Source organism: Cryptomeria japonica, chromosome 10, assembly GCF_030272615.1.
Source record: "Cryptomeria japonica chromosome 10, Sugi_1.0, whole genome shotgun sequence".
NCBI lineage: Eukaryota > Viridiplantae > Streptophyta > Pinopsida > Cupressales > Cupressaceae > Cryptomeria > Cryptomeria japonica.
Window position 1 is genome coordinate 575,152,854 of NC_081414.1, and position 25,973 is coordinate 575,178,826.

At 35.2% G+C, this 25,973-nt stretch overlaps 1 pseudogene; it reads left to right on the forward strand.

Moving 5' to 3' along the window:
- LOC131042761 (delta-selinene-like synthase, chloroplastic) overlaps nucleotides 1-22,364 on the forward strand; it is a 150,955-nt pseudogene extending 128,591 nt beyond the window's left edge.
- The last annotated feature ends 3,609 nt before the right edge of the window (nucleotides 22,365-25,973 follow it).

Genomic DNA, 25,973 nt, shown 5'->3' on the forward strand with positions numbered 1-25,973 from the left:
TATAGCTATTTCCAATTTTGCACACTAGTGCATTTATGGGAAAGATTTGCTGAGATACAAAAGATTTAAAAAAAATTAAAGCAATTAATACAGTTAGAGAAGTAATTATTACAATTAAGATCTTCAACTATTTATATACGATCTCTTCTTCTTTCATCTTCAATTAGCCTTTGCCATTTGGTAGATAAATCGTCGGAGCTCACGGTATTTAAATTCTGCCTCTTTTTTAGGTCTATAGGCTCGGGTTGTTTAATTTGGTAATCTGATTTCTCAAGATGGACACTCCCATCCACTTGAGAAAAATTTCTGTCGAGGACTAGAGGGCCTTTTGGGGCTTCATTAGAGACCCAACCCTCCAATCAGTCTGCAAGGAGGTTGGGTCATTCACCAATGAGACTGTGTGGATGGTGTTGGGTAGAGATTTTCTAGGAAACGAAAATAGATATCATGTTAACACGGACATTACATCTCGGTTCTTGGCGTCTCTTTTGGACCTCGGAGGAGACAAGGTGGATATGTTGATGTTGTTGAGGAAGGTGTTTAAGGAAGACTTCCTTGGAGATGACGTTACTGTTGTCATCCTTGCAGAAGTAGGGGTGGGATCCCTTGGGTGAGTGAATTAACCAAGCTTCTCCTCCCTGACCAAACAGTACCAGTGGCCAGACAACTGTTTCTTCTGAACTTGAATGTCGATCAGTTGACGCATCACAGGAAATGGGCGCGGATTGGCAAGGACTTTCTTCGGAAATGGTTTCTCCTGGTTGACTTTCCAAACTACATGTAGCTTGAATAATTCTCTCAACTTATGTTGTTTGAAGAATTCTACATGGAAGGGGGGGCAGATTCTTAGGGTAAACCATCCACTACCTATGCCCTAGCCTCGACCCCCTAGTAGTTTTTTTTTGCCTATGTCCTCGAAACCTCACAGGCTCAGTGGCTCACTCATTTTGGCTTTAAAGTTTTTGAGGGACTCAAGTCTCAGAAATGTAAAAAATGTAAATTTCCAAAGCATAAATATTAATGATAATTTTTCAAATTCCAGTTTGTGTCAGTTTGCCTCTTATGGATATAAAAATGCTTTCTATTTCATTTTTATTAATGAATGTTTTTCAAATGCTTGTTGTCTATGAGCTATGTTATTTCAATATTTTGTTAAACAATGGAAATAAATTTAATACTGTGATCTTTTTTATGTAATGCTTCTTCCTCTATATTTAATATATAAAAAAAAAATCAGTTCATTCCATTAATTATTTGTACATTGATTATGGTTGATTATAATTTTATAAATATAAAAAAAAAAGATGTTTATCTTGCGAAAAACAAGTGAATTAAAACTAAAAGTCCAACTTACTTGTTGTTGACGTTTTGAACTAGTGCATGCATGGGTTGGTACTGGGTACATGCTATGATTTATATTTAAGATTTTGTCATAATGAAGAAAATTGAGACATTTATGAAGGGTAGATGGGATCTCTTTCATGGAAGAGAACCAAGGGCAAGGATGTCCCAACTTCACACAAAATTGATCTAATGTAGGATTTAGGAATGATAGAAAAAATGACATCTAAGCACTTAGTACCAACCTTAACGGTAAGAGTAATAGAGCCTATAGTAGCACAAGAGAAACCATCAAAGATCTTAACCACTAAATCAAATTTATCATATCAATATGTTACTTCATGCAATTATAAAGTATAAAGATATTCTTAAGTTATTATATTCACCATACATGTATAACCTAATAATCATCTATGAGAACTCCTTGTGAGAGTATGTCTTTGATCTTTGTAGTGATATATAGACTTAAAGTGGCCCATCAGGTGTTTCAATAGTCTCACTAGGATCAAAGGTAATGCATATTGCATAGGTCCTTAGGAGGTGCAAGTTTATCAATAAGATTCACCACATTATTAGACTCAAGGCCAAGGTCATTAGAAGAAAAATCAAGATTATAGACTCAATTAGAGAACAAGATTAGACTCAATTAGATCAACAGCTTAGGGTAGATTTTTCATAGAGGCTATAAAGTTTGTTGTAAATACAATCATATAATTTTTTATAGTCTTTATTGGTTTATTAAATTAATTTGAACTAAATTAAATTAAACATATTTTTAAAGAATTTTGTTAAGCTTTAAATTAATATTTTAGATTTAATATTGAATGTTTTCTTTTTTATATTAAACTTTTACCTTTCAAATTGTATATCAAAATTTATATTTTTATTTAGTTATTTTTTATATTCTAGAATCTAAGTTTCATGTTCTATACTATTTTTGAATTTCATATTTTTACAAATAATATTAACATTATATTTAATAGTTATCTCAAACTATTGCACATCTTTAAATGTCTCTTATTATGGGACCCACGACATCTGACAATAGGTACCATCGTTCGTTGGATGAGCAAAGATCAATGGCTGAGGGTGGATTTCGGCCCGAATGTGGGAAGTGAACACATTTGTGAGAACTTCACCCGGAATTGAACATTTTAAATTTAATTAAATATAATTAAGTTTATAAAGCTCTTTTTCAAGCAGAAGTTTAAAATGATTAAACAAACTTAAAAAACAGTCCCGAAAAGTGACTCGAGTGTGGTGACATGCCCCAAAAATGGCAAAAGTCATGGGACCCATGACAAATGACAATAGATACCATCGTTCGTTGGATGAGCATAGATCAATGTCTTAGGGGGGATTTCGGCCCAAATGTGGGAAGTGAACACATTTGTGAGAACTTTGCCTGGAATTGAATGTTTTACATTAAATCAAATATAATTAAGTCTATAAAGCTCTATTTCGAGCTGAATTTGACAGATTAAAGAGACTTAAAAAATAGTTCAGAAAAGTGACTCGAGTGTGGTGTCGTGCTCGAAAAATGGCAAAAGTCATGGGACTCATGACAACTAACAATAGATACCATCTTCTGTTGGATGAGCATAGATCGATGACTTAGGGTGGATTTTGGCCCAAATGTGGGAAGCAAACACATTTCTGAGAACTTCACCCAGAATTGAATGTTTTACATTTAATTAAATATAATTAAGTTAATAAATCTCTGTTTGGGGCGGAAGTTGAAGGATTAAAAAGACTTAAAAAACAGTCTGAAAAAGTGACTCGAGTGCGGTGACGTGCCCGAAAAATGGCAAAAGTCATGGGACCCATGACAACTGACAACAGATACCATCGTCTGTTGGATGAGCACATATCAACGGCTTGGGGTGGATTTCGGCCCGAATGTGGGAAGTGAACACATTTATGAGAACTTCACCCAGAATTGAACGTTTTATATTTAATGTCCTCAGAATTTAGACTAAAGTAATGAATGTTTTGTCCTGCAGCGGCGAATAGATATTAATAATAATTAATAAAATTACAACATGATTCTAGTTACTTGTTTACTTTTCAAAGTTTTCAAAATAAGTGACTCATAAATCATAATCGTATTTCATTTCATGGGCAAACTACTAAATCGAGGGAGATTCAGAAGCAACTACTAGATTGAGGAATGCAAGTTGCAACAAAGACTGTCTGCACCAATCTAGTGAAATAGAAATTTCGGGTAAAATCTAGAACACCTACATCCCAACTTTTTTACTTTTTTTAATCTCATGGTCCAATTTGAGGGTTAGCATTTTCATTTTTGTATCTAGCATTATTTTGAATTATTAACATTAACAACGATGGGGAAAATGGGAAGTAGTAGTTCAACAGGAAGTCAAGTGAAAAAAAAATGTACCTAACGGAATTGGTTAAAACACCAGGTTTCACTGATGAATACCATGATATTTATGACCCTGCTATTCATGGTGAAAATTGTATCATAGATATTAGATATGCATTATCTAGTAAGGCGGTAGATCCAACCAGGGCAAAATTTTCTGTTTTCAACACAATGTTAAAACAAAGAACAAATAAAATTGCATCGTGGGATGCTAGATTGGGAAGCATGGTGTTACCTAAAGTATTCCCTTGCCCTGATTTTGTCATGGTTTGCACCAAAAATTATGATGAAGATAAAAAAACAATTGTCAATAAAAATACAAGAGAGGAAATTCTATCCATAAATGTGGGAGAATTTGCTCGTTTGTTGAACCCAGGGTTTGAAGCACAAAACTCAAACATCCAAATTGACCTAGGAAAGATGGTGAAGAATTATGAGAGTCTCGATCCAAGTCACATAGATTCTTTTATCCGAGCTGTAATAATGTGTGGTACTCTGTTGAATCAGAATCATAAGCCTCCTTATGATTCTAACATTTTTGTTCCATGGGTTTAGGATATTATTTCCTTGCTGACATTTTGCCTGGGATTGGAAAATGATAGGGAAGTGGGTGCAAGCCTTCTTATAATGATTTTTAATATCCATTGTGTAGCTCAGCCAGTTAGATATAATTTTGTTGAGCACGTTGTTCAATCCATGTAAAAAAAATTACTAATCATCAAAAAAGGTTCCTATAAGACATTTAGGTTCTCATCCTACATGTGCTATCTCCTTCTATCCAAGTATCGTGCAATATTAGAGACCAACAATCTTCAAATTGTGAACTATAAGATTGATGAGAAGACTCAGAATAGAATAGTGTGTCCAATATATGAATGGACACCAAAGATAAGGATGCAAAATAACAGAAAGAAGTACAACCATTTTGTAGACTTCTTTTTGGCACCAATGTATAATGAAATTACAAGCACTCCAATGCCTAGATTGCCTATGTCTTGTAGAGATTGCATTCAATTCAAAAGTCAAATACAATTGGTTAACTGGTTCTTCATAGAAGAATACAATGTGTTAAGGTTTTACGAATCAGCAGTAAAACCATACAGACTTCCAATACATGTGACAAAGAGGAAATTTGCATTGGAATATGTATGGCAGTTGGAGAGCACAGATAGGCACTTCCATGGTAAGCAAAAGAAGAGCATATTTCCTTCCTTTCCTTTCTCATGTGGAGGGTTCGCATTTGAGAGAAAAGCATTCAATGTGGCACATGATTTTTTGACAGTTTTTAGCTTTGGTGATGAGGTTCTCTAGCAGTATAATCCAATCGATGTAGTTCAAGCAAGTCTTAAGAAAAATGGGAACTCTTTAGCGTTATGTCAACATGAAAGTAAACCGTTGCAAGAAAATCTTAGAAACATGGACTCCTCGAATGAGGTGAAAAAAGAGATGGAGAAAATTACCGTTGACAATGAAATTTCAATAGAAGAAATGTCATCACAAATTATGGCATTGCACACACAGAGGACAACAAAGGAGGGCCAGGGCATCCAAAATAGGAGGTCCTACAATTTCCACCAAAAATCTGCTAATCCATCTAACAAATCTATTCCCAAATCAATTCTGCAAGAATGTAAAGAGAGTTATTGGACTCAAACCAAAATAAATGATTTTTGGACTATGAGGAAGAATCTCGGTGAACCAAAGACCAATGCATAATTTGAGACCATCAATGAAGATGAAGAGTTTAGAAAATTATGGAATATGGAGCATCCCACAGCAGCATATGATAGGAGTGAAGATGATGATGAGTATGAGGTTGAGTCCACTCTAACAACTACTACAGTCCCTAAAATATTAGGTGGAGTCAATGAGTCCATTAAAAAAAATATAGCAAAGGGGCAAACATTGTGGAAAAAAAGGGTCTTTTAGGTGGTGGTCTAGGTCCCAGAGGAGAAGGCATTTGGTATCCAATTGAGGTACAACTTCCATTAGATTCAAAATCAAAAGCTCCTATTAAACCAGTCATTGGACTTGATTCTTCAGATTCATCATAGAAAGGTACTACTCATTACCCTCAGGGTCCACTTGCATTTGTTTCAGGTTCAAATCCACAACCACCACCACATCATGGTATTCCCATTGGTGGTGAATCAAGTGCCATTGCCACTGGTGTTGAATCTGGGGATAGTATTCCTATTAGTGTTCAGTCAAGTGTCATTGTGATTGGTGGGTTTGGCATGGGTACTACTACTGATACTAGTTGTCTTGGTGTTGGACAAGGGAAACAACAAAATATCTCTTGCAAGAGGCCACTTGTGGTAGATACTCATACTATTCAGAATCCTATATCAAGTGCCATTGACACTACAAATCAATCATTTGCAGCTTTAGATCACACACCTCAAAAGATTATAAAAAACTACACATGAAAGTGTCAGTGGGACAGTATCAGGAATGGTTGTTGGTAATCCTAGTAATGCATTAGTTAAAACCACAGGCATAAGTGGAACTGGAGCCTCTACTATTCCTATGTCACCTTTCAAACATTCAATTGCTTCAGCAAGCCCAGATTTTCAATTTCGTGATTACAATGAAAATTTTGAACACAGAACAAATGCAAATAAAGAAAAAAAGAGAGCATTTCATAGGGTTGCCCTTATTGAAGTTTTAGATGAACAACCTGCAAGGAATAGGGTATTTCCAACATATGACCCACATAAAGATATGATGGAGTTCATGGTTGTTATGCCCCCAACTAAAGTTAAAAATCCACCACACAGTCAAATAGATCCCTCTGAATTTCAAGTTAGCACCCTCCAAATGGATTTTTCCAAAGTACATAATGTGGACAAAATTAGTGTGTCAAAAAGGACTAATGAAGTGGTCTACACTTCACTACTAAAGGTGGAGAGAGAAAAAAATTAACTGGAGTAACAAATAGAAAAGTTACAAGTAGACCTGGCAAATGAAAAAATCAAAGAGAAAAGCACCAGATAACAAGTGCAATGATTTACAGAAAAGGATAAAAAATTCAGGCTCTGCAGTAGAAATTGCAGAGCAGGAAAAGATGGATGCAGAATTGAAGGACCTGAGAGAAAAAATGGCTAAAAGCAGTAAAAAAAATTGATAAGGAAAGAGCCAGTTTTTAAAAATTATACAGATGTTATGAGTCTGCTATTGCCAAAATAAGAAAAACACGGGCCCTATTGGATCATGAGAAGGAAAAAGAGAAACATTTAAAAAAGGAAGTAGGGAAAGAAAGAAAAAAATGTGCACAAATGAAAGAAGACTTGCACAATGCAAATGATAAAATTAAAACTTTGGAGGATAGATTGAAAGATAATATGAAAAATACAACGAAGTATATACAAGAAAACATTTGGTGGCAAATAATGCAGAGGAGTGACAATTTGTGTGAATGGTTTGACTTGAAAGAAAGTTTGATATTAATTTATATGAAAATCAAAGGGCACTTTGAGAAGAGCATACACGTTTATTCAAAAGCGGATATGGAAAAACAGATTCTACAAGTAGTCTACAGTATCAATGACAACTACTTAGCATCCAAGGGAATTAAGAGCCGCATTGATGCCATGGTTCAGACATCATCTATCCTTCAAAAATGCCAAAAACTAAGGGAAACATCAGAAGTTATGGATAAATGTGGCAAAAAGATATTGAAGCTGCAAGAAAAGAAAACTACTTTGATTAAACTTGGTTTTCCTAAGACTATTGACCCATCAAACAAATTCATTGGAAAAGAAGCTTACAAAAAAAACATGGAGATAAAAAAAAGAGTCTAATTTAGACTTGCTTCCTAAGAACACAACTCCCCAAATATTTCTAGAATTTATCCAACCATTTACAACTCTAAATGCGGTATTGGGTGAAATAGTGATGTCAAGTCACTCTTCTAAATATGGATTATTGACGAAGTTGCAGTTGAATTTACATAGTTTACAGAATATTGACCTTTCATCAGATGAAGAGTGGAGCACCCTACAAAAACTGGCACATAAATCTTAAGAATCATAGTATGTATTGCATAGTTTTCTTCTTTTACTCCTAATTTCAAGGTTTTATGTTTTTTCTATTTGGAATTTGGCATCGCTTGAAATAACTATGTTTTATGAATAGGAAAAAACTAGCACTCGCTATAGATAAATTGTTAATCCAGCCTATGAATCTATGATGCATAGTGCAAAACTTCAGCCTGTAAATTTGTATTCTTAAATTCTCCCAATCTTTAACATTTTTGCATTTCTCTATTTCTAATTACTAGGTTTTGGGCACTGCTATTATCTACATTTTATTTGTTATGGTTTGAATTAATATTTAATTTTGAACTCTGTTTTTTGAACAGGAGACATCAGACATGTAGCAATTGTTAAATTGTTAATCTGGCCTGTGATGGCCATGTAAATCTATGTTGAGTTTGTGATTTTGATGTTGAGTCTTCACATGTTGCAATTCAACCTGAAGTTGTTGTTTCTCCCTTGTTTCTCTAAAAGGGAATTCAAGGTCATTTGCAAAGGGTTCTGAAACTTTGTATTGACTTTTGCATGGAGAATCACACAGATTGGTGTATTACTATTGAATGAATTATATCATATGGCTATATTTTGAAAGAATTAATGAAAATCTAAGTTCTCAAGCATGTCTAAATAAACATCTATGTATCAATAAACACATTATGGTCTTTTGTTATGCTATTTTAAATCTAGAAATAGAAAGTTGAAAAATACAATTACAAATCAGTATTAAATTCTAATTGAAAAAAGTTAACAAACTCATAAAATATCATCAAGTTATCAACCATAATAATATGATTTTGTAATATGAATGATGAGATATAGTAATAAGATTAATAAATACCAATCTCTTACAGTTGCCATTCATCCTCATCAAATTTAGAGCTTTCTTGATTCTTGTATGTGGTTTCTTCAATTTGAGTTTGCATACCTTCATTGAACTGCATCTCAATACTACCAGTAGGTCCAGTACATGAGTCAATAGTCCCACTGGCACTTTGGTTTGAAGTGTTCCCCAAACCTCTTCTTTCACATTTGGACCTCTAGATTTGCAGTGCCCTATCGTAAGGAAAAGTGTGGACATCATACCTAGATGTATAGAGCCTCAAGCAATTTTCCAATTTTTTGTCTAGTTTGTTTCTTAGCTTTGATTTTAGGAACCCCAAAGCAATGAAAACTCTCTCATCTTCCACCGAACCCAATTTCAAGGTAAGACATAAATCAACAAGATTCAAATATTCTGGCACTGAATCACGCAACGCTGCATGCTCAGCTATATATTTCCAAAGCCTTGTAACTGATTCCTCTTCGCGGGGGTTCTCCATTGTGCCATATTGTTCTCTCATAGTGTATGCAAAATGAGATGATTTCTCTCAAAGATGAGTTTCATCTAATATTCCATTTATAGTTACTCCATTCAATTCTTTGGATATGCAAAATTATTTTATCAAAGTCAGTAGCTTAATTCAAAAATTAGTTGCACTGTTAAGGCTCCAATATTGAGGAAACACAATAGACATGGCTTCGAGTAGGTTGTCAGAAGGGAATCTGCTTCTAATTTGTGAGGAAATATCATAGGCAATATTCTTCACAGAAGTAGTTACAGTCTCAACAATCTTGTCAAAATCTTCCCTTGTAACTCTTGCTAGTTGCTTCTTGGGGCGATTTCCTAGTTCCTCGGGGTCGACCGTGGCATAGAAGTGCATTGGTATCTCAACTCCCCATACATTGGCTCATACCTCCCCGTTTGCACCGACTTGTAAAAAGTTATCATGATTGTTCAAATTTGTGTGTCCACCACTTAACAAATTTTTCATCAAATAGTGTTGGTTGATATTGATAGAGATTGTTGAGGGTCATGCATGTCATCTTACGCAGTGTAGCATATTCTGCAATATATAGAGCTCTTTTTTGGGTAGCCTTCATAATATTCCTCATTTCCTCTAGCATGGGCAGAAGAGTTGCTAAAGTTAAAAGTGTCTCTAGATTAATTAACCTCCGAAGAAGGTCAAGAAATTTTGGTTGCTCTGATTCATCGTGAGTTGTGTGAAATAGTCCAATCAAGGATGGATATTCTGAAAAAAATCGATGCACTAGACCATCCAAAGAGATCCATCTGGTATCATTATCCTTGAGAAGCTTGTTCCCATCAGAATTCCATTAGAAAAGTGTTGAGACTCCATAAATCGCTTGGGACTTGGACGGAAGTGTGAGTAGAGCTCTCTGATTAAAATTTCATTTTTTTTAACCGAAGCATACTTGCTGACAATTCCAAAAGATAGATTCATTTTGTGAGACATGTAGTGAATTGTAGTAATGTACGATGCAAATGAAGTTTCAATCTTTGTACAAAGACCGTTCCTGTGACCTTGCACTACTAAAGCTCTATCTGCTCCAACACACACCAAGTTTTGGGCAACTGTCATGTCATCCATACCTCCATATTCAATTAAACTTCTCTTTACTAGTTGAAAATAATTTTCCGTTGTCGCACTCTCCTTCATTTTAGAAATAGATAGTAGATGAGGTTGGTGGGCATGATGATGTATAGTACAAACATGCATGCATACCCATGAAGTATTGTCTACTACCGTAACTTTGTCTAAAGAAAATGCAATAAAGTTTGACTCTCTATTTTTTCCTTTACATCTTCTTTTTCAACCTTAGCATGACAACTTGCCCATTCCCATCCACTATTTATTGGCCAGTGTCTACTAGGATAGTTAGGAACTTTCAAAAAGTGTAATACACCACTAATTGATGGGAAATCTGTCATAGCGCGCCCTCTGCTCAAAATATAAAAAACAATGCTTAATTGAACAACTTTTCCCAGTTGTTCTATTTGCATTGCTTTTCCAAAACTAGCTTCAATAGAACCTTTAACTTCAGCAGGCTTCGTCTGTATTTTCTCATGAAAATAATACTCTTCGGCATTCCTCACATGCTTACATTCCTCCTTTGTTTTCCATCTTATCATTTATTTTTCAACTTCGTCTATCATTTGTTTTTCATAAACTTTCTCCATATGCTTTTCTATGGAGTCAAATTTTAGTTGCAACCTAATTTCCTTGTTATGTTTCCAAGTGCAAATCTTACACCTGCATTCTATTGGAGGCTCACCTTCAATTGGATTCTCCATTGGTTCAATGAATGGATACTTTGATGCACAATTAATTTGAAAATTCCTCACTGACATATCCCACTCCCGATCCTTTTTTGATTGTGGTTCATCCCTTTTTGATCTGGCTTTTCTTTCCCATTCCATGCATTATCATCAATGGCATTATCACCCAAGTTGATTATATCATTCCGAATAACTTGGGCATCTACCAGATAATCTTGTTCAAGATCATCCTGATCTAAGATATCAGGTTCGCCGTCATCTTCAACATGCAGTGTAGGTTGCGAATTTTGTATTTGTACTTGTGATGATGTACCTTCCTGATTTTCACCACAATCTTTTCCAAATCCAAAGTACGAAGATAACGTTCTTCTTTTTGTTGGCCTCTCATGGTCTTCCCCACATTTAGGTTTCCTACCCTTCTTCCTATTCGACATCTCCAACGAAATAAAGGCTGCCAAAAAAATATCAATTTGTTGAAGAAGCAATAATAGACTATAAAGTATAATATATGTTTCATTGGCCCTACGACCTACAATCTAGATGCCTGAGGTCTAAATGTCCTAGCTGACCACTTGGCACTAACAGGTCGCCACTGAATAAAAATGAACTCAATAGTGCAAACAAATATAGATAAATTTAGAATAATATTATAACACTTCAAAAAAATGATTGCTCACCTTTAGGTCACTAGCAGTCACCAATGCAGTCAACAACAATGATTTTCCTTGGTCTGAAACTTCACTATTGATCATAATTCAGAGCCTAGAACCCACCAGATTATGTTGAGATAGATCTGATCTTTGCATGTATTTATACCAATTCGTATATGGTGAGTTCTGCGGGAATTTTATATGGTATACAAATAGTTGGCGAATCCCATGTAACTATAACACAATGTGTAATTTTCGAGGTGATTATGGGTCATCCAAATAATTAGCAAATACAATATGGTTGGTGAAAGTTGGGGTGAATGAAGACATGCATCAGCAAAATATCGAGCAAATTGGGTCCTCCAGGCTAACAAATCTTCACATTCCTATAGGCGAATTATGGTCATCTATTAAGGCAACCTCAGTGAGTGTAGGCAAAAAAATTAAATTTACCGAGTGTCCACTGTATATTGTATTGGCAAAATCCTCGCATAGAAACATTTGATTACATAAAACATATGGTGATCAGGCCGTGAATTTGACGGAAATTGATAATGCTGTAGCGACATGGCCACCCCCAGTTGGTACAAAATATTCGCCATTTCCCAGGTCGCTGACGTGAAAAATTCGCCATTGGCAAATATTCACCACTAAAGTAATCTCTGGTAATATTGTGTCCTAAGGGGTCATATGGTGTCTTATAAGGTCATATGACACAATATGACCCCATAGGACACAATACGACCCATAATGACACAATGTGGTGTCGTAAGGGGTCATATGGTGTCTTTAGGTGTCATAGGACACAATATGACCCCTTAGGATACCATAGAACCCATAACAACCCAATATGGTGTCATAAGGGGTCATATGTTGTCCTTAGGGGTCATATGGTATCCCATGACCCCTTAGGACACCATATGACCCCTAACTACACCATATGGTGTCATAAGAGGTCATATGACCCATAATGACCATATAGTGTTGTAATGGGTCATATTGTGTCCTAAGGGGTCAAATGTCACAATATGACCCCTTAGGACACAATATGACCCATAACAACACAATTTGGTTCTGTAAGGGGTCATATGGTGTCCTAAAGGATCATAGGACACAATATGACACCTTAGAACACCAAAGGACCCATAAGGACCCAATATGATGCCATAAGGGATGATATGTTGTCTTTAGGGGTCATATGGTATCCCATGACCCCTTAGGACACCATATGACCCCTAACGACACTATATGGTTTCATATGGGGTCATAAGGGGTCATATGACCAATAACGACATCGTATAGTGTCGTAAAGGGTCATATTGTGTCCTAAGGGGTCATATGACACAATATGACCCCTTAGGATACAATATGACCTATAATGACACAATTTGGTGTCGTAAGGGGTTATATGGTGTCCTAAGGGGTCATATTGTGTCAATATGACCCCTTAGGACACCATAGGACCCATACCGACCCAATATGATGGCATAAGGGGTCATATGGTATCCCATGACCCCTTAGGACACCATATGACCCCTAATGACACCATATGGCGTCATATGACCCATAACGACATCGTATAGTGTTGTAAAGGGTCATATTATGTCCTAAGGGGTTATATGGTGTCTTAAGGGGTCATACGACACAATATGATCCCTTAGGACATAATATGACCCATAACGACACAATTTGGTGTCGTAAGGGGTCATATGGTGTACTAAGGGGTCATAGGACACAATATGACACCATAGGACCCATACCGACCCAATATAGTGTCATAAGGGGTCATATGTTGTCCTTAGGGGTCATATGGTATCTGATGACCCCTTAGGACACCATATGACCCCTAGCGACACCATTTGGTGTCCTAATGGGTCATAAGGTGGCAAGATGAACCATTGTTACAATATAAAAAAGAAGTGCCAATACTGCTTAAAAAAATTTGACACCTAAGGGGTCATAGGAAACAATATGACCCCTTAGGATATAATATGAGCCCTTTCCCCTCCCTCTCTCTCCCCCCTCCTCTCTCTCTCTCTCTCTCTCTCTCTCTCTCTCTCTCTCTCTCTCTCCCTCCCATGTATCTCTCTCTCTCCCCTACTCCCCCCTCTCCCTCTCCCTAATATCATATACTAATATATTTATAAATTAATATATTTATATTAATTAACAATATATTAATTATGTGCAAATTTAGCTATTTAATTTACTTATTATAATTGAATATCTGATATAATCGAATATATGATTGTATTGGATATCCGATATAATCGGATATCATTTTAAATTTTGGCTTGGGTTTGATTTGGGATTTGGATTGGAAGTGACAACCCTAGAAATTCAACTGGAAAAAAGGTGTTTCTCAGTATTCCTTGGTTTTCCAAACTTAACACTGGTGGCTGACGCTCTTTTTTATAGCCGAAATTGATAAAATGAAAAGGGTTTTTTAAGGATGTTCTTAGGTTTCCAACAATATAAGGCTTGTCTTATTTTGACTTTAATAAATAATTATTATTTATTTTCTAATTGAATTCTGACAAAAGTCCTGATTGATAGACTGATTGAAACACACTCATAACTTTCAAACAGTATAATATTTTTTGAATCCGAAACATGTATCACATCCTATGCTTCGTCTACTATAGGGAAAAAATTTTAAAAAATGAATTTCATAAGTTTTTGACCAAGTTAAGGTGGTCAGACGTAGGAGTTTTTGAATTTATGAAAAGTTGTAGTAAAAAAATCATAAATACTTATTTACTTTATAAAAAATTATAAAAAAATATGTCACATCCAGACATGAGTTTAATACTTATATTATAAATCTTATAAAAAAATATTATGATTAGGGTGGTCAGACATACGCCTACTTCTTATCTTTTTCCTGAAATTTAAGTATCACTATATTGAAATTTGAAATTTTCATCAAATATGATTTTTGTTTCCCAAAAAATAACTAGTAGCTTAGAAACTACATTCAATTTTCTATAGATTCTCTTCTTACATATTTCAAAAATAATGTTCATAACTTATTCAAATTTTCATGTCAAGTTGCATAACTCCGATTTTCTGAAATTTCATTGCCACTTAAGGGCCTATTTTGGCACACCATGATCCTACACATACCCTCATGATTCCTTTTTTTTTTTTGGTGATGATGGAATGAATAGCCTCATTAAAAACTATTATATTATCTATTATTTCTCTTCAAAATGTAAATCCATTCTGTTATATTGATATTACTAAATTGAGAACCTTCTTTAGTTGATTGCCAAGGACCTTAGTTAGAATCTTGTATATTGAGTTGTAAAGTGAAATGGGTTTGTACTCACCGAAGGATTAGAAAACCTATTTCTTTGGAATTATAATGATGACTGTGTCGTTTAAATATTTAACAAATGTTTTCTTTTTTCTAAAGTCCTCTATCAGTTTCTAGACCCCTATCTTAATGAAACTTCAACATTTTTGAAAAAATGATGCTAGAAAGTCATCAGGGCCAAGTGACTTATCTCGGTGTAATAGGAATGTTGTGATATTGGACTCCTCTAATGTAATAGCTTCGTTTAACATCTTGGAGTTTGCTTCCATAATACAACATAAAATATTATCCAATATCGGGTCATCTATATTGGTTTCTTGATATCATTTCTCCCTAAGTAAACTTCTAAAAAAGTCTTCACTACCTCTTGTTCAATTTCCTATCCAATACGCACCAAAGTATCATTCACTCTTTTTATTTCCTTGATTCGATTTCAACATTGAAATCCTTGAGTGGACATATGAAAATACTTTGTGTCAATGTCTCCCAATTTCAACCATTGTTTGCGGGTTTGTCTCTACAATATATTTCTTCATGTGCCAGTAATTCACTGTATTCCTTTTTCAATGTCTTCTCTAATTCATAATCCTCCTTGTACATACTTGATTGTATAATTTTTTCATTTAGTCTTTCTGGTTCATTTACCACCTTTTCTTTCTCTTGGAAGATATTTTTAAAAGACTCCTTATTCCAAAATTTCAGTTTAGACTTTTTTTTTGTCGATAAAGGCAGAGCCAAAAATTTTGGTATTAAAGATTTTTTTTCAAAATACATACATATTAGCATTGAGTCGATCCTTCCAGACCTTCCTTGAGACTGCAAATCAGAATAAGGTCTGAAGACCTAATGGGAAATATTTATCTTCCCTCAAAATTTTGAAAAGTTCTTCTAAAAAATAACAGAAATAACCTATCTCTTCAGCTACTACAATTTCTTTTATAAAACAAAATTAGGGGTTCCACTAATCTTGCATTCCTTCCACCACTCATGTAGTAAATGAGGTAATCATCCATCCCACCACACATGTTTTTTGAATTTGAAAAATGTATTGGTTGGTCTTTCTTCTAATTTTATTTTAAGACATATTGGATAGTGGTCAAAGGTAGATATGGAAAGGATATTTGGTTTTGTTGTTGCTGAATTGTCTAACCAACTAACAGATATCAAGATTCTATCCAAATGCTCATAAATGTTTTTAAATCCGAATTGCCTATTTGTCCAAGTATACATACCATTATGTGTTGGGCTGTCAATTTTCCCAATTCCATCCACAAACTCTCTGAGATCAATAATGGAAATTTATTTATTCTGTTAAGGCCACCACTTTTTTGGTTTAAGTGTAGCAAATCATTGAAATCTATGTCAATTTTATTGTGATTGTCCAAATTATTTTTAATCTTGTTACCAATGGCTATCCATGCATGCCTCTTTTGTCTTCTATTTTTGTTGGATCATAAACATTGAACATAGAAAACTTTGTTTCTGAGTTGGCCATTTTAACTATGCACTCCATCCAACAAGGATGGTTTTCTATTATCCTTACCACCATCTTATTGGGGTTCTAGAGTATTCCCATGCCTCTTGCACTACCCTAAGTATCTTGAAAGAAACTTGTAAAACAACTACAGTGATTCACAACCTTTTTAGCTTTTTTTGTGATGATTTTAGTTTCCTAGAGGAGCACCAAATCCACCTTTTCTCTTTCTAGGTGATTCTTAACTAAGCTTCTTTTGTTAGGGGTGTTGAGACCCCTGACATTTCATGTTAGGATTCTCATTTCCCTCCAAGGGAGGGGGCTCCTCCCTTGGCTTTTTGAGAAATTATTTGATGTTTTCCAATCCTTTTTCACCACTTCCTCTTCCCTAATCTATTTGGTTGAATTCCTTCCTCTTTTTTTCTTAGGCTTGGATGTACCTAATGTTGATTTTATTGTAGTGGTGGGAGATTCTTTCTCCTATCAAATTCAAATAATTAAATGATTTGTGTATGAGGCCGACTCAAGTGTAAGACGCCCCCATTTAAATAATAATTAATATTTTTATTATAGCCGACTTGATGAGAAGTCGTCCTATTTCATGGATGTAAAGACATCTTTCTTGATGCTGACTATCTTGAAAATGCACCACGATTTGCATATATATACACTCATGCAATCTTCATTCATTTCATTATCCAACACGTTGAAAAAAAAACTAGCGCTTGAGGAAGGAGCTCAATATCTTCAGCATATTGGCATATTGCTTTAGATCAATACCTATTAAGGAGATATTATTTCAATTGTAAATTCGTGCCTAGTGAGGTGCCTTCACTTCATCATTGTATTGACCTTGAGATTCGCCAAGTTGTAAAGGCATTTTTTTGTATTATTCAATAATCTAAGAGATATTATTGGTTGGGTTTTTCTCCCTCAAGAAGGATGGTTTTCCCAAGATATTTCTTGTGTTCATGTGTTTATTATTTCCGTACTTATGCTTATTTCACTTCTGATCCTAAAACTAACATGGTATCAGAGCGGGTTTAGAAAAGATCTGATCAGATTTTCCTAAGTAGTGAAAGCCTTCTAGTTGTGAATATTTATTTTAGTCTTCTTAAATTCGCCTTATCCATCGCCACCATCTTGGTCACAATTAAGTCTATCGAGACATTTTTATCATATAATCATGATCTCTAAGTTGACCTGGAGGTTTTTGATACATTCTGGAGAACTCGCAGGAATATCTCATACTGATCGTATTTGCATTTTATGGTACCAAATGACTTCCAGTTTATTGAAGATTATGCTTAGACCTGCAACAAATATTGCATCTTATTTGCGACCTAAAAAGTGCATCTCCTTGTGGCTATACAACAATGTTGATTTGATATTGGGTTGATTTGCGACTTTGGTGGTGGTCCTTGGTGAGGTTGGAGGATGCATTGGGGGTTTCATCCTATTATAGACCTATTTCATGCTCAAAAGTGTATAGAAGACCTGATCACAGTTATAGTAGTCAGTTTACGAGGTACTAGAGGTGTTGTATCATAATTACAACTTCAGTTTAGACCATTAGTGAGCTGGGTGGTACTATTGGTTTGGCTTCAAGTTGCCTGGGTGACGGCAACTTGGGTGTTGGCAGTAAGGCTATGATGCATGCTCAACGACCACCAACCAACATATAGTGTCCCACTCCCAACTGCTATCCCTGCATGCTGGTATGGGTTGTGGAATTGTTATAGTGTTGGTTGATATGGCGAAAGAGACCATGGTGTTGATAGCAGGGAAAAATATGAAGATCAAAATTTGAAAGGGCACTACTAAATTGATCAACAATAAAGAGATAAATATTTTATGTTTGTACCTTTGAATAATGATCATGAATTTAAATAATCATGTAGTCAATAATAATTCATTCAATAACATTGGGAATAGTGAATCATGCATGCTTCTAGAATTGGTTTGTATATTTCTCTTCAGGGTAGTTTGATTCTATGAACTATTATTAATCTCTCTAAAATGCAAGATGGATCAAGGAGAAAAAGATGATGAATTAATTATCTAAGATTGCATAAGGACTTTAAAGGAGGAAGATATTAAGGCATCCAGTGAGGAAGTTATGCGATTTGGAGAAATGAACAAACATGAAGACTTAGCTTGCGGTCATGAGTCTAAGTTGATAACACATAACTTCACTGGGGACATCTCTCGAGGGCACAAGGTTGGGTCAACCTTGGATCGAGAGTTTGCATCAACAAAGGAGATTGAGAAAGATGAAGACACTAAACAACATGGAGAACCTATCATTGCGATCAGCTACTTTGAAGTGGAGGAAATGACATTCAGAGGGAGTTAAATTCCAAGAATTCAAGACACGAGTTGAGAGCCTTAAGGTAATAAGATCAGTCAATAAAGGGGAGTTCACTTCCAAAGGATCCCTTTGCAATCTCTTAGGCAGGGATCAAGAGGGAGTTTTGTGAAGAAGTGAAGGTGTTAGCTAAGTGGGTTGCAATGTTGTAAGGCCAGATGTTAAAGTCCTTGGAAGACCTCTTCAACTGCAAAAAAAAAAATTGCACAATCAATTTGATTTTGACTTTGGTAGCTCCGCAAACTTAGAGGGTGATCTAGGATGAGGTCAAGGAGGACAATCTTGGACTCTAGCATGTCAGAAGTTCCAGAGATGTGTGTTGGAACTATTCCTCTAAGGCAAGCATTGCAGGCAATCTTGGACAAGGAGGTCAGGAGGTTGATGCAAGTTCTTGGAGCTTCAGAGGGAGTCACATCATCATGAAGATTTGTTGTAATGTATATTTATTTGTGATGGAGAAATATGAGGTGAAAGCCCTTGTAGTGTATATTTCTCTATGACGGAGAAATATGAGGTTGTATATTTCTCTGTGACAAAGAAATATGAGGTGAAAGCCCTTGTAGTGTATATTTCTCAGAGACAGAGAAATATGAGGTGCAAGCCCTTGTCCATCTTTGAGACGAAGATGCGGTTCTATCCACCCTCTGAGAGTAGCCATGTTGGATACATCGTGTTGAGAGACTCCATGATAACAACAGGTTGAGAGACTCCGTGATGAATCCTTTGTACTTGTGTTTTTTCACGCATGGGGGTAGTCATGGTGGACGTCATGTTGAGTGACTCCATGATGACATCATGTTGAGTGACTCTGTGATGGGCACTTGTTCACATATTCCTTTCCACACATGGGAGTAGCCACAGTGGACATCATGTTGAGTGACTCCATGACGATATCACATTGAGTGACTTCGTGATGAAATTTCTTCCACAAATGGTTGTAGTCATTGTGAGTGTCATGTTGAGGGACTCCGTGACATAGATATTTGGAAAGATATCTCCCTAGCTAAGAGGGAGTGTTGATGTTATTGTAGTGGCGGGAGATTCTTTCTCCTATCAAATTCAAATAATTAAATGATTTGTGTATGAGGCCAACTCAAGTGTAAGACGCCTCTATTTAAATAATAAATAATATTTTTACTGTAGTCGATTTGATGAGAAGTCATCCTATTTCATGGTTGTAAAGACGTCTCTCTTGATGTTGACTATCTTCAAAAGGCACCACAATTTGCATATATATACACTCATGCAATCTTCATTCATTTGATTATCCAACACATTGAAGACAAAACTAGCACTTGAGGAAGGAGTTTGATATCTTCAGCATATTGGCATATTGCTTCAGATTGATATCTATTAAGGAGATATTATTTCAGTTCTAAATTTGCGCCTAGTGAGGTCCCTTCACTTCATCATTGTATTGGCCTTGAGATTGGCCAAGTTGTAAAGGCAAATTTTCTATATTATTCAATATTATAAGAGCTATTATTGGCTAGGTTTTTCTCCTTCAAGAAGGAGGGTTTTCCCAGGGTATTTATTGTGTTCAAGCATTTATTATTTTTGTAATTCTGCTTATTTCACTTCTGATCCAAAAAATAACACCTAACACCCTAGCCACCGATTGGCTTATACTTCTCTAGTAATTTATCCCCAATTCATCGTGATCTGATTTGTTCCCTTTTTCCCAATCCTTTGAATCTAAATTGTCTATTGAGAAAGCCATGGAGTCTTCCTCATTCTTAACATCAGTTTGGTTGATGATATCTTGAGGTGCAATTTGAACAACAAAAAGAGTGATGGCTAGTGAATTCTTTTTTTCTTTGGTTTGATCAATCTTCAAGAAGTCTCCTAATGTCTCTGGCACTGACTTTCCATGTGATTGAACCATTGAGGATTTCATAGGGGAATGGCATACATCTTTCTATCTTTGGATATTAGGTTCCAAAGCTGAAATCATCACCTTGTTGGTAGTGCTCTTATCATTTCTCTCCCTGGTTGAGTAGTTTCTTCTTCTCCTTTATTTATTTTGTATGGTTTGGGTATCCATATCTTGCACATTTTAGGTTTTCTTCCTTGTGATTCCTACCTCTACATCTCAAATAGAACATTTTGTCTTCCTCTATTTTGATCGATTGAATCCAATGGAATCCATTTAAACATGGCCTAATGTATTTGGGTATTTGTCTAATAGCTGCAATTTGTAATATGGCATACAAATATGAATCTCCTTCCACTATTTCCACATCAATATCCATCAACGTCCCTAGCGATCTACCAATTTTATCAATACATCCTTTTGACCAGCATTCCATCAGTAGATTATATAAACAAATCCAGACTGAGTTTGGAAAACATGATTGCATATATAGCAGAGAGTCCCCAACTTCCATAATCCACCTTTCTTCCCTGGAAATGAACACAAGAATGAAGAATCCGTTTCGAAGAAATTTAAAAATATCCAAACTTCTCCATTTCTCTGTAATCCATTCTCTAATACTTTTTCTATCAAATATATAGCCCAATAAATCAACAGAATATGGTTGATATCTTCCTCGCTTTGTTTAGAGGCTTGATATTGAAGTAAAAATCACGAATATAATGTGCGAAGATGCACAAAAATTTACTAATATTCATCATTAATTTTTATTTTTATTATTATAGCTTACTAATATTAAAGATGAGGTCTATAAAGAATTTATGGCACAAACATGTTATAATTTTAGACAAATGCTTAAATTTATTTATTGTCTCAATTTAAAAAACATATATCAACATAATTTTATTAGTATTTTTTAAAAGAAAATAATTAGTATTGAATCATTCTTATATTATTAAATATTTGAAAATCTCTATAAAACTAGCATTAAGAAACATTCTTCACAAAATCAATAATTATTTAATATTCATTTTCACATTATAATTATATTATTGTATACGATCCATATGCATTTTAATTTTAGTTTACAATTTTTATATATTTTAAACTAATACTAATTTGTTGTTTTTTAGTAGGACAGTTTTATTCTATCTTACTTCCAAGAAGCAAAATGGATAACTTCTAATTGTACACCAAATTTTGAAGAATATGTATTGAATGGAACGATAAGTAGTGGTATGCGATTTTTAATGATGCATTCATTGATATTGATGAACAACCCTTTATTAGATAAGATTTTGGAGCAACTTGATATTCCATCATCAAAGTTTCAAGATCTTGTGTCATTGATTACTCGACTAGTTGATGATATTGAAGATTTTGAGGTAAATGATAATAAAGTTAGAGGTGAGGGTAGAAACGACATTGATGATTTGAATTTTATTTTTAAATAAATAAAACTTTATGTACTAATATTTATTTGATAAATTTGAAGGATGAGAAAGCTCGTGCAGATATAGCTTCAAGCATAGAGTGTTACATGAAAGATAACCAAGGTTCTACAAAGGAGGATGCTTTAAATTATATCACAAGTCATATTGATAATTGTGTACAAGAGTTGAATAAGGAGTTTATTAAGCCTTCAAAAATACCAAATTGTTGCTGGAGGTTATATTTTAATGCTAGCATGAGGGTTATATTTTTCTTGTTCAAGGATTCTGATGGTATAACACATTCTCATACAAAAGAGATATGTGATGCAATAATGAAAGTTCTAATGGAGACAATAGTAGTATAGTTGGAAATTTAGGTTATGAAGTAACTATTGTTTCATATCCAAACAAATACTACTTAAAACAATTATAATAAATTAAACCACATTTATATGTAATTTGGATATGGGGATCGACTCATTTATTATTAGACTATAAATTATGTTACTTTTAATATAATTTAGCACATATCAATTGATGTGGTTATGATTGGATTGTTAAATAGATTTAATATGAAATTGATTACTACATGTTTATTAATGATGTATTATGGTGGTGTTGATGTGTTTTGGGTTGATGTTGATGTTGATGTTGTTTTAGTTAGTGGTTAATGTGTGCCTCCCTACTTTTTGTTACATTAATTATTTTAAAAAACAATTTTGTAGAAATATAGATAGGAATGCGTACTACAAGCTATATATATTTTTTATTAATGTTATTTGACATTTTTAAAAGTGGATACGATGGGTATGTGCACCAGGTTGTGGTACCAAAAGGGGGTCTTAAGATGCCACTTTTTTTTCTGAAATCAACAAAGTCTGAACTTCAACGACAAATTGAAGATAGTTACACCAAATTTGAAGATGCAACAAGAACAAGAGTTAGAGTGCTTCGAGTCTACTTTCTAAACTACTAATTTTTTTTGAAAATGGTGGAGATTAAGGGCTTCAAAAAGGGGGGCCACAAAAAATGGTCTTGTTTTTATGCAAAAAACATAACATAGCGTCTATTGTGGCCCCCCTAAAATGTTAACTTTTTTTTTGAATTTTTAAAATTGCTTCAGTGAGAAATTAGCTAACACCTTGTAGTTTATGCTAGATTTTTCAAATAATTTTTTAATGAGTATATGATTTTTTACTAATTTTCGAAGTGGACACATCCTTAAAAACATAAATTTGAATGTGCTCCCCCCTAAAATCTTTGATAACTAATCAAAAATCATTTTTTTTTTTTAAATTGTGTAGAATGGAGTCTAGTTTCTAAAAATATAAGTTTCTTCAAAATCCAATGAACATTTAAAAAACTATACCCAAAATAGTGCATGTTGGTTTTTGACAAAAAATGGACACACTAACAAAAGAAATTATAGATGAAAGCCTTAATGAAATCAAAATGTGAAAAAAATTACATGCTTGGATAGCTAAGAGAGAGATTGAGGTTGCTATGGTGTTTTTTCTAGTTTCATTGAAACATGTGCAAACTTGATGGAGAGCATGGCCAAAAATATGTGAAATATTTTAATCTTCTGATAAAAACACGTCTCAGGCTTGAAATGGGTTTTGGGTTGGATGCCCAAGTACAATCCAACCCAAAGGGTTGGTGGTTTCCAATCCAAACCATTTGGCGAGTGCCACCAAATGCAAAATTTTGAATTTTCACATTTGGCGCTCGCCAAATGTGAAAAGACAATTTTTTGCATTTGGCGAGCACCAAATGTTTTGCATTGTCCAAAGTGAATGTTTTATGAGTGTGTAGATTTTCCAATCTAGGCACAATTTATATCCACCCTCAAAGGAGAATATATACATGAAATATAACATTTAAGTATAAGTCACATTTCAATATGTCTTTTTTCTTTCTTATACTTTAAGTTATATTTCATGTATATTGGCAGGATGTTTGAGAGTGGTTTTAGCTCTATAGGACTTATAATGTAGATTCTAGTTTTAAGAAGATCATATAAAATTTCAAACTTAGTCAAATTTCAGTAATCAACATGCTCCTATTAGCATTCTTTAGCTATGTATCTCACTCTCTTTATCATCCCCAAACTCTAGACCTATCTCTATCCATCTTGTCTCTCTCACTTCTCTCTCCCCTCTCTAGGTAAACCCAACTTCTCTACCTTTCATTCCTTCCTTAACCCCATATCTATCCTTGACTCCTTCCCTCTATCTTCTTCTCTCTCATTCTCTTATTATTTCACTCCCCTCCCTCTCCATTCTCTTGGTCACTACCTATCCCTTATATCTTCTCTCTCCCCATATCTAGGTCTCTTCCTCCCTCCCTATTCACCTCACTACCTCTCCCTCCCTATATTATTACCCACCTCTCTCTCCCCCTCTAGGTATCTCACCTAATTAATTGTCCACCCTCTAGATCTCTTCCCCCATCTCCATATTTCTCTCCCTCTCCCTCTCCCTTACCCCTATCCATTTATGAACTCTCTCCCTCTATTCTCTCTCTCCAAACCTATCTATCTCCTCATTCCTTAGGTCTCTGAATCGCTCCATGTCTACCTCTCCATCCATCCCCTCTTAGTCATCTCTTTTCTATTCTATCTATTCCCTCTCTCCATTGTCTAGGTTGTCACCTCTCCCTCCTACTCTCTCTACCTCCCTCTCTCAAATTTATAGGTTTCTCCCTCATTCCCTCTCCACCTCTATACTTATCCATTAATGTCTCATTAGGCACCTATCTTTAAGCCCCTCTATCTATCTCTCCTCTATCTCTCCCAACTAGGTATTTAATCTCTCTCTCATGCTCTACATATCTCATCTCTCTATTTATCCCCTCTCTAGTTCTCTCCATTCCTCTCCACCTCTCTCTCTCCAGCACCCCTTACCCATCTCCCTTTATGAACTCTCTCCTTCTCTTATCTATCTCGTCACCTCTTTATCTACCAAAAAATCTAGTTCTATTACTCCCCCTTTCTTCTCTCTATTTTATCTCTCTCCCCTCTCTAGGTCTCTCCTATACTCTCTCCCTCTCTCTCTCACCTTCCCTCCTTATCTCCATATCTATCCTTCCCTCCCTCCATCTCTCTTCTCTTCTTATTGTTTCTCTCCACTCTCTTTGTGTTCTCTTAATGAATATCTCTCCCTCCTAACCTCTCTTTCCATACTTATTTTTCTCCTTCCCTCCATCTTTACATATCTACATCTCCCTCTTTGTCTCTTAATCCCTCTATATCTCCTTCACCTCTATCTTTACACCCTAGGTCTCTCACCTCTCTCTTCCTGGGATATAGATCTCTCATTTCTATATCTATCTCCTCTCCAATTATTTTATTTCCACCTCCTTACCTCTCTTTCTCTCTTTGTGCACTTATCTCTCTTATTTTATTCTCTCTCTCCCTCACCTATCTACTCTTCCCTCTCTAGGTCTCTCAACCACTCCCTACCCACCTCTCCCTTTCTTTGTAGATCTCTCTTTCTCTTTATTCTTCCCTCTTTGCTCTTTTTTCTCCCTCCCCTGTATAGGATTTAGATAATAGGTTGTAGGATATAAGGTATATGTTATGGGGTACAAGATTGATGGAACATTGTTTAGGGTAGATAGGGTTGAGGGTAGTGGTCGTATTGATACCCAGGACACCATATGACCCCTTAAGACACCATATGACCCCTTACGATACCATATGACCCCTTAGGACACCATATGACCCCTAACAACACCATATCATGTCCTAAGGGGTCATATGATATCGTTAAGGGTCATATGGTGTCCTAAGGGGTTATATGGTGTCGTTAGGGGTCATATGGTGTCATACAGTATTCTATGACTCCTTAGGACACCATATGATACCTAAGGACACCACATGGCATCCTAAGGGGTCATATGGTGTCCTAATGGGAAATATGGTCTTCTATGACCCCTTAGAACACCATATGACCCCTAATGATGCCATATGG